This window comes from Ictidomys tridecemlineatus, chromosome 11 (genome assembly GCF_052094955.1).
Source record: "Ictidomys tridecemlineatus isolate mIctTri1 chromosome 11, mIctTri1.hap1, whole genome shotgun sequence".
NCBI classification, from domain to species: domain Eukaryota; kingdom Metazoa; phylum Chordata; class Mammalia; order Rodentia; family Sciuridae; genus Ictidomys; species Ictidomys tridecemlineatus.
In genome coordinates, this window is record NC_135487.1 from 113,932,783 (window position 1) to 113,945,808 (window position 13,026).

A 13,026-nucleotide genomic window follows, 5' to 3' on the forward strand; every position below is an offset into this window, starting at 1 on the left:
TGTCCTGCCTCAGCCTCCCGAGAACCTGGCTGCAGGCACAGGATGCCAGGCCACATCCAATTTTCATTAAAGGGCTACACTTTTGTCCAACCCTGAAAATCAGTAGCCGCAAGTCTATTATATATTGTCTCCTTCTCAGGAGTGTCATATAAATGGCATAAAAGAAGTACCCTTTGCATCCTGGCTTATTTTACTCAGTAAACTGCATTTAAGTTTCATTTTTATTGTTGAGCTAATCAATAGGCTACTGTTGTTTGTTGAATAAATATTTCTTGGAAAATATATTTGCTTTTCCACTAATTTGCAAAAGAATGTCTGTATTCATTCCAATTTACAATGTTAATGAATAAAGCTGCCGTCAATAGTAACATAAACAGTAGTGGTCTGCCTGAGGCTTGAATAGAGACCTTGCTGGTCTGCCACTAAGCCTTTTTTTAAATGGATATGTTTTAAATGGACATGGGCGGCTGCAGCTGCTGCCAGGAGACAACTCCTGGGATTTAAGATGACCAAGGAAGAACCTCTTCCAAAAAAGTTTCGACTGAGTGAAACAGACTTCCAAGTTATGGCAAGAGACAAGTTAATTCTAAAATGGAAACAATATGAAGCTCACTTTCAAGCTTTGGAGGGCAAGTACACAGATTTTAACTCAAATGACATAATTGATTTAAGGGAGTCTGAAGAAAAACTAAGACAACAGCAGCAGGAATCTGCACACAGGGAAACATCCTTGTAATGCAACTAGCAATGAAGGAACAAGAGATGCAAGAGTGAACTACTCACATTCAGTATCTCAAGCAAGTCTAGAACATGAGTGTTGCCCAACTGAGATCAACAATGGTAGACCCAGTGATCAACTTGTTTTTCCAAAAAATGAAAGGCGAACTGGAACAGACTAAAGACAAACTGGAACAAGCCCAAAATGAACTGAGTGCCTGGAAGTTTACACCTGACAGGTAAACAAATCATACTCCCCAGTCAAGACTTCCCTGACAGTCCCACTGGGAGAAAGCTGGTGGGACAGCCTAGTACTGGTTTCCACACCAATACTCAGACTTTTTGAGCCAAAAAAAAAAAAAACAAAAAACAACCAAAGAACCAACCAAACAAACAAACGAAAAAACATTCTTATACCATGCAGCTTGTAATGATTAATGTAAAACTTACCAGATGAACCTTGTCTTTCATCTTTTTTTTCTTCCCCTTCCCCTTGCTTCTGAAGCCTGATGTCATCGGACTATTCTGAAGAAGAGGCCACCTCTGAAAAATTCCCCTTCTAGAACATGTGGACACTTGAGAAATGTTTCTGTTTGAAGAAAATAGAGGGAGAAACAGAAGTCCTAAGTCTGTGGCACACTGTGTCTTCAGACAGTTTGGAGGACTGAAAACCTAGAGATTTAAAAATCATGAATTGAACATGTAAAATTCCAGTAAAATGTGAAAACGGAATATACATCGCTCTTAGCTTTGAACATAATGAGTTAGAGACACTGTGTATCAGTTTTGCCAATAAGACTGTGGACTTCATGATTGTTGTTTAACTTCTGGGTCAAAACGCAAATGAGGTGATATTGCCTTTAAAGGTTTTTCTGTTGAGAAGCAACTTTTAATAGTCATGAGAAAATCAAATAATAGCTGTCAGTACAAGTAGACCATATATTTAACCACCTAGCTTAGGGCTCTCCCTTACATAATGGAGCCTTAAATCAATGTGGTTTTCACCAATGGTTTGTTCTTCGAATGGTTTAAAAAACTGCAGACAACTGAGGACTGTGCAGACATGAAGGTGTGGTATTGAACTTCAGGTTTAAATTGTGTGAAGCATTATGAAAGTTAATTTCACAACTAGATTGTATAAGGACATTGGCTGTGATGAGACTCACTGCATTATTTTTTCTCAGTAGTGAACTTTATGAATCCGCATCCCATTCAACAAGCTTATGTAAAAAGAGCATTGTCTTTGGTGTTAATGGGGGAATGTGTTACTTCGTTGTATTACAAATTTGGGCCTTTTGTATTACACTCTTGATATTAAATTAAATGTGCCTTGAAATAAATAAATAAATAAATAAATAAATAATATCACCTTCATGAATCTCAGCCTATCCTATTACCATAAGAAAATGTGTGGATTCACCTCAACACACCCTTTTCCCACTTCAGCACTCAAAATTTTCTGACATCTGTGTCATTTTTTTCTATTATTTCCAAATTGGGTCTGAATCGCATAACAATTGTTAAGTTCCCACTGTACATCAGCTTTCCTATCAATTCAGAACTACTATGTATTATTCAAAAATTTTCTCCATTATAATCTTATCTTGAAGTCTTCTGCAGTAGTGTCTTATTGGTTTTTCATCTGTCTCTCCTCAATGAAGTCCCAAGTGCATATTGAAAATGCTCAGTTTTGGTGAATTCAAATGGGAGGATTGCATAATAGTAGAGAATACCATCTCGCTCAAGAAATTAATCTCAATGGAGTAGTTTTAAACTATAATATATTATTTTGGTGCAATCTTTATACTGGTTTATTACCAGACCTAACATCTTTAATACATCAACTGAGACAACATTGAGAATTACCCACTGTATGCAAATTGTTTGAATTTGTATCTGTTATCTTCCATTGATTTCAAATGTTACCTTGAGTCATCCTTGATGGTGAATTGTGATCATCTCATCTATGAAACATGGGCAGTCCTATTACGTGAATTCTAGAGGTATTGTGTGAGCAAGAAGATGAAGTACCAAATATAGAAGTGTTTCTGACATATAATGACTTCTAGAAATATTGGCCAATGCGTTTTAATTAATGCAGTTCCTTATTTATATGACTTGGGATATATAATTCATTATTAATTTTAATAATGCCTATCTCTGTGGCTACCTCAAGATTTTTCCATAATGTTAGAACATTTTAAAAATGTGTGTAGAAAGATCTTTGGTGGCATTTTAGGACTGTGTTTGAATCCCAGTATAGCTATGCATCTGACATACCTGTTACTCTCACCACCAGAATAATTATAATAAGTGAGCCAATTCCAGCTACCAAATACTATGAGGAACATATTCTAATGTTTTCTATTGATTAAAATGTAATTAGTATGGTAACTAAAGTCACAGTTAAAAATAGATTCCAAGTTATTTCATTATAAGGTTCTCATTAAAAAAAATCATTTGAACCAAGCCTGAATGATGGACCTTCAAAAAGTCCCAATTATCATCTTCAAGAAGTAAGCAATTTTTCAGTTCAGAGAGCTAAGCATAAACTTGATAGAGAAAATTTGATGTTGATCTACCAATGGAAGTTTTTCTATACAAGGCATGTTTGTGCTTTAATTCAAGTGTCTGAAATAGTAGTAGGTGTGTATTTTAAATCATTTCCAGCCATATATTGAAAAATAACAGTCATCGAAAAATCATGCATGTGTGGCCAAATGCCTTTATAGTACATATAGATCTATATTTGACCCAAGATAAAAGAGAAAGCAGAAATAAAAAATATTTATGAACATGAGCTATCATTTAAAAATCTGTAGAAACTTCATTAAAACATCAAAGTGTTGATTTTGTATTTTAATTTTTAATTGGAATCTGCTGTTTGTACTTAGATATGAGACCTAGCATTATCATCCAAGATGTGTGTAGAATGTGTTGTGATCAAATCAGGGCAATTTCCATCTTCTCAGTTTGTTATCATTTTTATGTTGGAAACCTGCAAACTCTTCTCTGGTTATTTTGTATTTTATAAGTCATTATTATAGGCTCATCACTCTATTTGCTATAAAACTTTGCTCTGTTAAAAGTTTTTTTGCACTCCTTACCCACCATCTATCCAATTCCCTTTCTTATTATTGATATATAGTTTTTGTGTTCTTGACTTTTGTGTGATAAACTTTTTCAGCTTCCAAGCATGAGTGCCAACATGCACTATTTGTGGAAAATGAAAACCCTATAACACCACTAGAAAAAGACAATTTTTTTCTACCAAGTAATGATCAGGTAAAATAAAAATTTTTCCATTCACTCATTCAAGGTTTTGGAGTTGTCTCCCATGATGAGTCCAGAAAAAAGAAAGTTGTGAATCTAATATCTATATGTGTCTCAGCTTTTATGGGTCATATTGGATCACTAGAATAGAGCTGTCTTATTTTGTGTCATCTATGTGCCTATAAATGGCATTTTCCCATTCTTACAAATTTGTTTTACATAAGTCAAGTATCTATGGGCACTTTATAGTATAAGTTTAAATGGATCCATAATAATATGTGATATATAACTTCTAAAAATTGTTCTAGGCCAGGCACAGGAGTCTGAGACAGTAGGATCACCAGTTAAACCCAGTCTCAGTAATGTAGCATAGTTCTAAGCAAATTTGTGAGAACCTGCCTCAAAATAAAAAATAAAAATAAAAAATAGTTGGGTATGTTTCTCAGTTTTTAACTCTAGCCCTGGATTTAATCCCTTATACCCCCCTCCAAAAAAAATACATAAAATGTTTCTAAATTGTCTTTTTTCAAAACCAACAAAAATTGTATTATGAAACAAAACCAAAACAAAAATGCATTCTATCACATCATTCCTGTAACATAGAGGACCTGCTTTAATTCATTTCAGACATATGGTCCTTATAAAAACCAAGTAATATAACTGTCATTGAATGAAATATTTTAATCACCTGTGTCTCAATACCTTTGGATGACATTAAGTTCAGTGTGATCAAATATCTGCAGTTATGCAAACAAGAGTAATGAAAATCATGAGTGTCCCATGCCATGTGTTTGCAATCATATTCAGAAATTCATGGGTTTGTTTGTTCATTGCCTTAAAATCAGTGGAAAATTGTTTTTTAAAAGTGAATTTCTGTATTAGGAACAGAAAAATCTTAGACTGTTTCCTGATATATGCATTTAATATACAATTTTAAAAAATATTTTTGGTTTTTCATTGTAGTTGGACATAATACCTTAATTTTATTTTTATGTGGTGGTGAGGATCAAACCAAGCACCCCGTATTTGCTAAGCAAGTGCTCTACCACTGAGCCTCTTTCCCAGTCTCAACAATTTGATATATTCTTAAACATAACAATTCTTTCTCCATGTAGTGCCTAGAGAAAAACAAGAAAATACTTTTTCAATTATCCTATTATCTCCAGTTTTGAACCACAAAAAATCATATCAGTAAATGCTACACATCGAGTATATATGATTAAAATTATGTAAATATATGTTACTAGAATTGTAAAGCAAGTTCTGTGGTATTGACCATGCTGATGTACAATGGTTGTTAGAAAGCATCAGAGCATCCTGGGGAATGGGAACAACTCATAAAAGTGACCTAAGAGAAATCCCATGGCATGTCCCTTCCCAGCTGTGATCCATCACCCTCAAGCCTGGCACACCACCTCCTAGGAGAACAGGGGACAGAGCCTGAGCTCTCTGCCATTAGTCAGGCGATCTGAGAAACAGTACTCAAATGAGGGTCTTAGAGGTGATGCCAAATTGGCCCTCTTGTGCTGCTCCCAAACTTGATATTCTGTGTTTAAGGATGTGTAAACCACAGTGAATCAAACATGAATTTCTGAAATAGGTCACATCTGAAGAATCCACATCTGGTAAGAGGAAGGAAAGGCTAAGTGAGTAAATGAGAAAAAAAGATCACACATGAAAAAAAAAAAGAAATATCCAAAAATTTCAGAACTTTCATTTGTTAGAGCTCATAGTGAAGACTGAGGACCCCTCAGGGTTAAAACTCTCTTTAATATTTGGATCAGGTAAGCAGTCATGTTAGACAGTGTGCCAACCTGCAATCACCAAATCCTGGGTAGCTGTATGATGCATGCAGCATCATGCATGTTCCCTCATACTAGTGAGAACTGCTCAGGAAGTAGTGGCCATGAGCTGGAGGTCAGGACAGAAGGAGAGAGAATTACAAGAGGAGAACACCCTGCTGAAGACTGCATTGCAAGTTTGGGATCTTAGGACCTTCATGGTGGGCAGATTTCAGGGTGAAGGTGTGAAGGGAGCACACATCTGTTCTGTCCTCTGCAGTGTGAGCATCATCTTGCTTCTCTCTTTGAAATGAGATGGCAGATAAATAATATTTACTCACCATTTATTTATATGTGTGCAGACTCATATGCTTTGGACTGTCATCACAAACCTCAGCTTCACCACTGATGCCAAATCCTCCCATTCTCCCCTTCTATTCACTAAGTTTTTGGAAATTAGACAAAAGTACCTAGGAGGTGTTACCAATCTGCTTTGAGCAAGTAGGTTTGGAGCTGAGGTCCATGTAGGCAGCACTATCTACCTTGTGGCACTACTTGTGCTGGAAATCTATGATGAGCACAAGGAGAGATGCCTGGCTCCTCAGAGAAGGCAAAACCATCATCGCCCAGCAGTACTCAATCCTGTGGGCACATCTGCTGTGAGATACACAAACTCCAGCAATATAATGAGCAAAATCCTGAACAAGCCTTCAGCAACGAGTGGCAGCTATTTGTGAGAAATAGAGGTGAGAATTATCAGTTGCTTTTTGTAAATTGTCAGGGTTGTAGAGTACAGCTCAGGATTCAAACTTACAGCAATGATATTTACATTACCACTATTTTAAATTTCTCTTGAGAAAAGCCACTAGGACAGAAAGTGTTATTTTAATGTCAAGAAACAGGAAGCCCTAGAGGTTCTTCTTCAAGGACCCCAAGCTGTCACTACTAGAAAACCCAAGCAATCCTGCAGGAGAGTCCCTATCCCTGATTGATGTAGGGATGAAAGATTCAAATCCTGCTTTCCTGGTCAACAGGAACTGTTTTTGTCTCATTTTATTCTTTGTGTCTTAGTGACAAGAAAAGAAGATAGGTTCACATTTATTTATTCATGCTAAAGACACGAAAATCTAAGTTTGGGGAAAAAAAATCTAAATACTAGGTACTGTTACCAGGGCGGAATGGGATTCGACTGAGCTAAGATGCTCCTCTAAACAAAATCAGATTTAGACATTTTCAATATGATAGCAATTAAAAAGTTTTTTTTTTTTAGTAACTAGAACAAAAAGGACTAATGAACACAAATGTTCTTTCACCAAATATTATGAATTGTGTTCTTAGCCATGGATGAAAAACTACCAGCATGTTCATTTCATTTTTTAAAATGCTTAGTGTACTTCCAAACCTTATCATCACGGTCCTCTCATTTGTTGTTTTTCCTATGAAATTAAATTGGATTTATATGAAAACTACATATGAAATTTTTTTTTTACTTTTTTACTTTTTAAAATAACATCTTTAATTAAAGTTTTGCAAAGGTAAAATATTAAACTTAAAATAGGTCTTAGTACATGAAAATACTAAGTTCTCTAATTGTATTTCAAGATGGGTCTTTAAAACATAATATCCCATTTATCACAGAAGAGCTACCTTGATCTGCAATTGTACAGAATGAATTTTACAAACATAATAAATATATTTACGCCCTTACACATAACAGTATGTACAACAGCAGTTGACAATAGTAGCTCAGAACAGCAAAAAGATTAGTTCCTCCCCTGCAAGTTGTAGCCCTGTGTATACTGGACTGATTTAAGGAAATCTGACTGAAGGAGAGAGTAGTTAGTAACACAATATAATTCTCTAAAAGAGAAGGAAAAAAGTTTGTTCCTCAAAATAAACAAAAATAGTTTGATCTGTTCTTCTTAAATCACAGAAAAATAATGATAGACTAATGCAGGATTCAAAAGGGAAGTGTATACACCTCAAGAGTAATTTAGCATAATAGATGATTAAAATGCAAAACTAACAAACCCATGAGGAAACATATAAAACAACTACTTTTTAACCAGAAATCCAAAATTTGCTATAGCTGATTCAGACAGGTAGGTGGGAGACAGACATTATGAAATGAAAATATACAAAGACATATCAATAAAATATTACGTTGCACAAAAGCTCAAAAAAGCTCAAAATGAAATAATCTGAAAATATAGGAATTTTCTCAAGTGAAAGAAAATACTAACATTATAAAGGGAACTCCCAAGAAGGAATTATGTCTGTTTTCCTATACAAGGAATATTTTCCCTCGAATGATAGTGAATTATTGCTATGATAATAAAAAATTACTTTTCGAGGGAGACCATTCTTTTTAATCCCTTCATAAGAGCCAGGAAAAAAAAAATCCTTGACTTTCACTATAGCAAGAAACAACCTTTATACAAAAGCTATTATACTTTTATGATATTTTCTAAAACCAGAATCTATTTTGCTGGTCAAGAACATATTTTAATTACTAGACACAATGCTCAAATTTTGTTGTAATTATACAACATCAGTGGCTTTGATTTTTAAAAAGCCAACAGTGCAAATTATGATGACATTTAATTAACATAAATGTGAACATCTCAAAAAATATAAAAGCTTAATATAAAGATCCCCCTCATATAACAGACATTTTAATCTAGAATTGAATTGCACATTGAAGAGTTGCTTTAGCCACATGCAGCACTCTACAGAAATTAAATGTGCTATCAGGCATTCAAGTGACCAGATCATACAAATGACCATCAAACAAGACTTGTATGCCAAAAGGATATACTTCCACACTTCAGTAATTTTCTGTAAATTTTCCATAGCACTTTTGTTTTTTCAGTAAAAGGTGCCATCATCACCATCTGTGCAAATCTAAACAAATTATCTTCTGAATAAGCAATGGTTATTATGATGTCTGAATGATTTTTCCCCTTTGGATAAAGATGCTTTCATTTAAAAACTCTGAAAGTGGGAATCCCTTGCCTTTTCAAAGGAATGACATTTTAACGGAACCTAATGAAATGATTTGTTAATTAAAAGCATGATTAAAAATTCAAAGCAAGTGACATTCATATAGCAAAAGCCACTATAATAAAAAATAAAGCAAGCTATTTGATTAAAAAGAAACTCAATGCAATAATACATAAGAGCACAATTTCGTATGCAGTGTTGTTTGGACCAGCTTTCAGAATTTTCACAGGTAGAAGAAAAGCATTTGCCAAGTATATCATAATTCATACGTAATATACAGGTGCAAATACAACTGGTTATTTCCTGCTTCAAAATAACTCCAGTGAGTCATTCTGAAAGCAGTGGTTGTTCATGTTTGCAAATATAATTATAAAAATAGGCCAGTATACAATGCTACTATGAATATTTGTCTACAAAGAAGGCCCAAGACATGAGCTGAACATCATACAGTAATCAAAGTTTCAGTAGTATAAGAACTACTAGATACGTCAAAGAGTTTTACTTAAGCAACACTGCAGCACTGCTAAACTTTTATAGGTAGTTCAGGTCATTGACTTCTTCATTGAGTAAACATAAGCCTCCTAATAACTATACTGAAAAGGACACTAACAGGACTTCTGTGATTTTACTCCCTCCATTCTATTCTAACTTAAGTAAAAATAAAATAAAAAACCTGTGTGTGCTTTGAGAGTAGTGGGGTAAACAAATTTCCCCTCAAAAAAAGCTAAATTAATAGTCAAAATAAAAACTCTATTACCAGTTACGGCATTTAAAAAAACCCTAACTACTAGAATGCCAGACATCACCATTTATACCAAAATTCAGAACAAAAGTTAAAAGAGACCAAGTTGGAAGTGGGGTGAGACGTAGGCCAAAAAAAAAAGTTGATTAACCTTTTGAGAAATGTAAAGATATGTTTTTTTTTAAAAAATAAACACTATAATAGCTCACAGTTTTCTCCTTTGTAAAGTACTTTAAAGTGTTTATCTGTTAGTTCTGGAAACACATAAAGGCAAATGAAGGGAAGACAACAATGGAAGACAAAAAAAATCAATATACCAGTAACTTATTAAACATGTGAATTTTGTTAAGAAAAACCATGAAAAGTTGAATTAATTATTAGAACACAAAAGTGAAGATGAATGTTCCTACAGGTCTTCCAGGCAGCTGATTCACACAGATGGCAGTGCCATATTATTCTTTAGAGCCCCTTAGAAAAATACAGAGCTATGCATTCTTAAATACATATTAAAGTTCTATTATTTTTAATATACAAGTCAAATTTCTATGTTTCTTTCCAATGTGCAAACTGGAGCCCAAGTCTATATTATCAATGGCCCTTCTAGGCCACCCAATGCGAGAGAGGTAAATATGTACTTATTAGTTGCCCACCTCCCTCAACCTCCCAAAACTTCCCCTCAAATTACAAAGTTACTTTTAAAAAATTTGTTCAAATAAAATAATAGGTTTTTAAATTCTTTATTAGTAAACACAAGAAACTTTTATAATTACTAAAATGTTTAATAAAATTCCAGGTCCTCACCACCTCCCCTTTATGCTTCAATCAATGTACAGAATGTTATCTGAATGTTTACCTTAAAGACTAAATGCATATATAAGCACACACTTCAGCCAAACAAGAAAAATCTTCATATATCCATGTATATACAATTTTAGCTAGATGGTACCTTTGTAAAATAAAAATGTGTTCCTGAGGAGCCAATTTGGAATTTCTTTTTAAAGGGTTACAGTTTTTCTGTAAGGAAATTGAAGTTGTCATTTTAATTCCACATAATTCAGATAAGACCCAAGTCTTTAAATTACATTTAATAAGTATGAAAACCTAATTAAAATAAATATTCATTCCTGGGTCAATTTTGTCTCCAAACTGTGATTACTGATTACTTCCTTATATCTTAGATGTTTCATAAAGCAGGGAAGGAAGAGTTATATATTACCAAGGGAAAATAACAAGTAAAAATATTTAAGACCTATTATGAGAATTTTAAATTGTTTTCTTATACAAGTGAATTAAAATTCAACACCATAATTCTTACCCTTTTGTAAAAAGCTCACATGCAATTTTTACCAAATATAACCACATACAATAAGCAGTTTCAGTTCAATCTATCAAAAGGGAAGTTTCTTCAGTTCATTCCAAGAAGACTCTTCTGATTGAGCCCAAGTTGGAGGAAGGAATAGAGACAAAGCTTTACATGCTAATTACCGGTGGCAAGTTCCTGTATTTAAAATTGACAATTATGGTTTTCCTACAAAAAATCCCAACCCCCCACCCCAACAACCCCAGGTGCTACAGTTCCATGGCTTGCCAGTTAGAAGTAGTGTCTATGTTGTCAAGGTCTATCTTTGTTCCAGTAGCTTTGCTTCTACTGCACTTTTCTGACATGCAGAAATGAAATTTTGGTTGGTGTTTGTCCCAAGTTTCAAACTGTTCACTTTAAATTTTTTTAAGTTTCTTTTATTTATAAAAGAAAGAAGCAACTCTTCACCATTCAGCATCTCCAATGGCTTTGGAAAATATATAATCTCTTCCATTAAGATTCATAATACCATCCTTGAGTTGAAATTTCCATTTGTTTTTACTTCTGTGTATCTTATCATATTGGCATACAACAACATTTTCTGTGTCAAAGAGTTCCTGTCCTTCCTCATCACTCACATCATCTTCACTATTGAGGGGTTCTTCTTCTACCTGTCCATCTTCAGCTCCATCTTTCTCTTTATCCTCTTCATCATCATCATCATCATAGTCTTCTTCTTCGTCTTCATCTTCTTCAGATGAGGTATCCCCAGTTCCATCAACTTGTAATACCAATGGAGCTTGCTGTTGAGCAGCCTGGGCCTGTGGTTGCTGCTGGCCAGCTGCAGTTATCTGTGCTTGTGCTGGTGTGGGCGCTGCCACTGTTGTAGGTATAACTTGAGTCTTATTTCCTGTAAATAATATTTGCTGAGGCTGGATGATAACACCAGTCTGTGGTGTAATCCCTCCAGGAAGAGGGGCAAGAACCTGTTGTATAACAGGAGCTTATACTCCACCAGGCTGCATTTGTGGAATAACCTGCTGTTGTAGAACCACTGACTGCTGAGGCTGAAAGATATATTGGGCACCATTGGCTGCTCTGACCACCTGAAGAAGCTGGCCTGAATTTGTTAATATCTGTTGAACAGGAGTCACACCTGCAGGGAGTGCCAAGGTAGCAGCTGTAGCAGCAGCACTCATGTTTGATGCATTCATATGCTGTGTAAGCTTTGAATCGGGAACAATAACTTGTGGTGCTGTGGCTTGCTGTGATGCAGGAATAAGAACCTTCTGGGTCTGTGCTTGCTGAGGTACTGTCTGCTGAGGTTGAGTTTGCTGATGGTGGTGGTGTTGCTGCTGCTGGGGTTGATGCTGCTGTTGAACTTGCAATAAAAGCTGTTGCTCTTCTGAATGAAATCCATCTACTGCCCTAGACTGCATTAGTTTATTCTCCCATAAAGTTTTTAGTTCCATCAGGACTTGTTCATCCACTCCATCATCCAAAAAGATGTCTCTCACATCATTAATAACATCTTCAATCACAGATCTATATAATTTAGGCAAAGTGTTTGTATTTGCCGAGTTCGCCATTTCCACACACAACACAAACAAGAGGGGGGCAACCTCGAGAAAAGAAAACAAAACCAAAAAAAAAGAAAAGAAAAGAAACAAACGAAGACCTGGAGGGTGGCCCAAGCCACTTCAAGACTGGGGCAAAAATTTAAAACAAAATCGATCCTGAAGGAGTAAGGGTAGCGGTGAGATTAGGAGGAGGGGGGTACTCCTCCCGGGCTAAAAACCTGGAGAATCGCCTTTAAAAAAGCCACGACCCTTCAGGGGTTCGGGGGGCGTTGCCCGCTCCCCACCCCTAGCCAAGGAGGGAAACCAACACCGGTCGCCACTCCCCGCAACGCCGCTGCCGCCACCTGCTGCAGCTCCAGCCATCCGGTCCGCCTGCTTCTCCCCTTTATAAGAGAGCCAACCTACAAATGAAAAGTTTATAGTAATATTAGATTCCCCTTTATGAAACGAGGTCTGGAATACAGAACCCCATTTCCTTCTAAAGATTTTTAAATTTATAATTATTTTTATTATAGAAGTTGCTTACTTCAATAATAGTTCTATTTGAATTATGAAGATGACAGTAGAAAAAATTATGTAAAAATGTTAATTTAAAATTTATATTTTCCATGATACTATGTGTACAAATAA

General features: G+C 35.3%; 2 pseudogenes; one reads left to right on the forward strand and one right to left on the reverse strand.

Annotated features, from left to right (window-relative positions):
• Nucleotides 1-505: 505 nt before the first annotated feature.
• On the forward strand, nt 506-1,280 carry LOC101967556 (pre-mRNA-splicing regulator WTAP-like; annotated as a pseudogene).
• A 9,705-nt stretch (nt 1,281-10,985) lies between these two features.
• Nucleotides 10,986-12,686, reverse strand: LOC144368315 (transcription initiation factor IIA subunit 1 pseudogene; annotated as a pseudogene).
• Nucleotides 12,687-13,026: the final 340 nt, after the last annotated feature.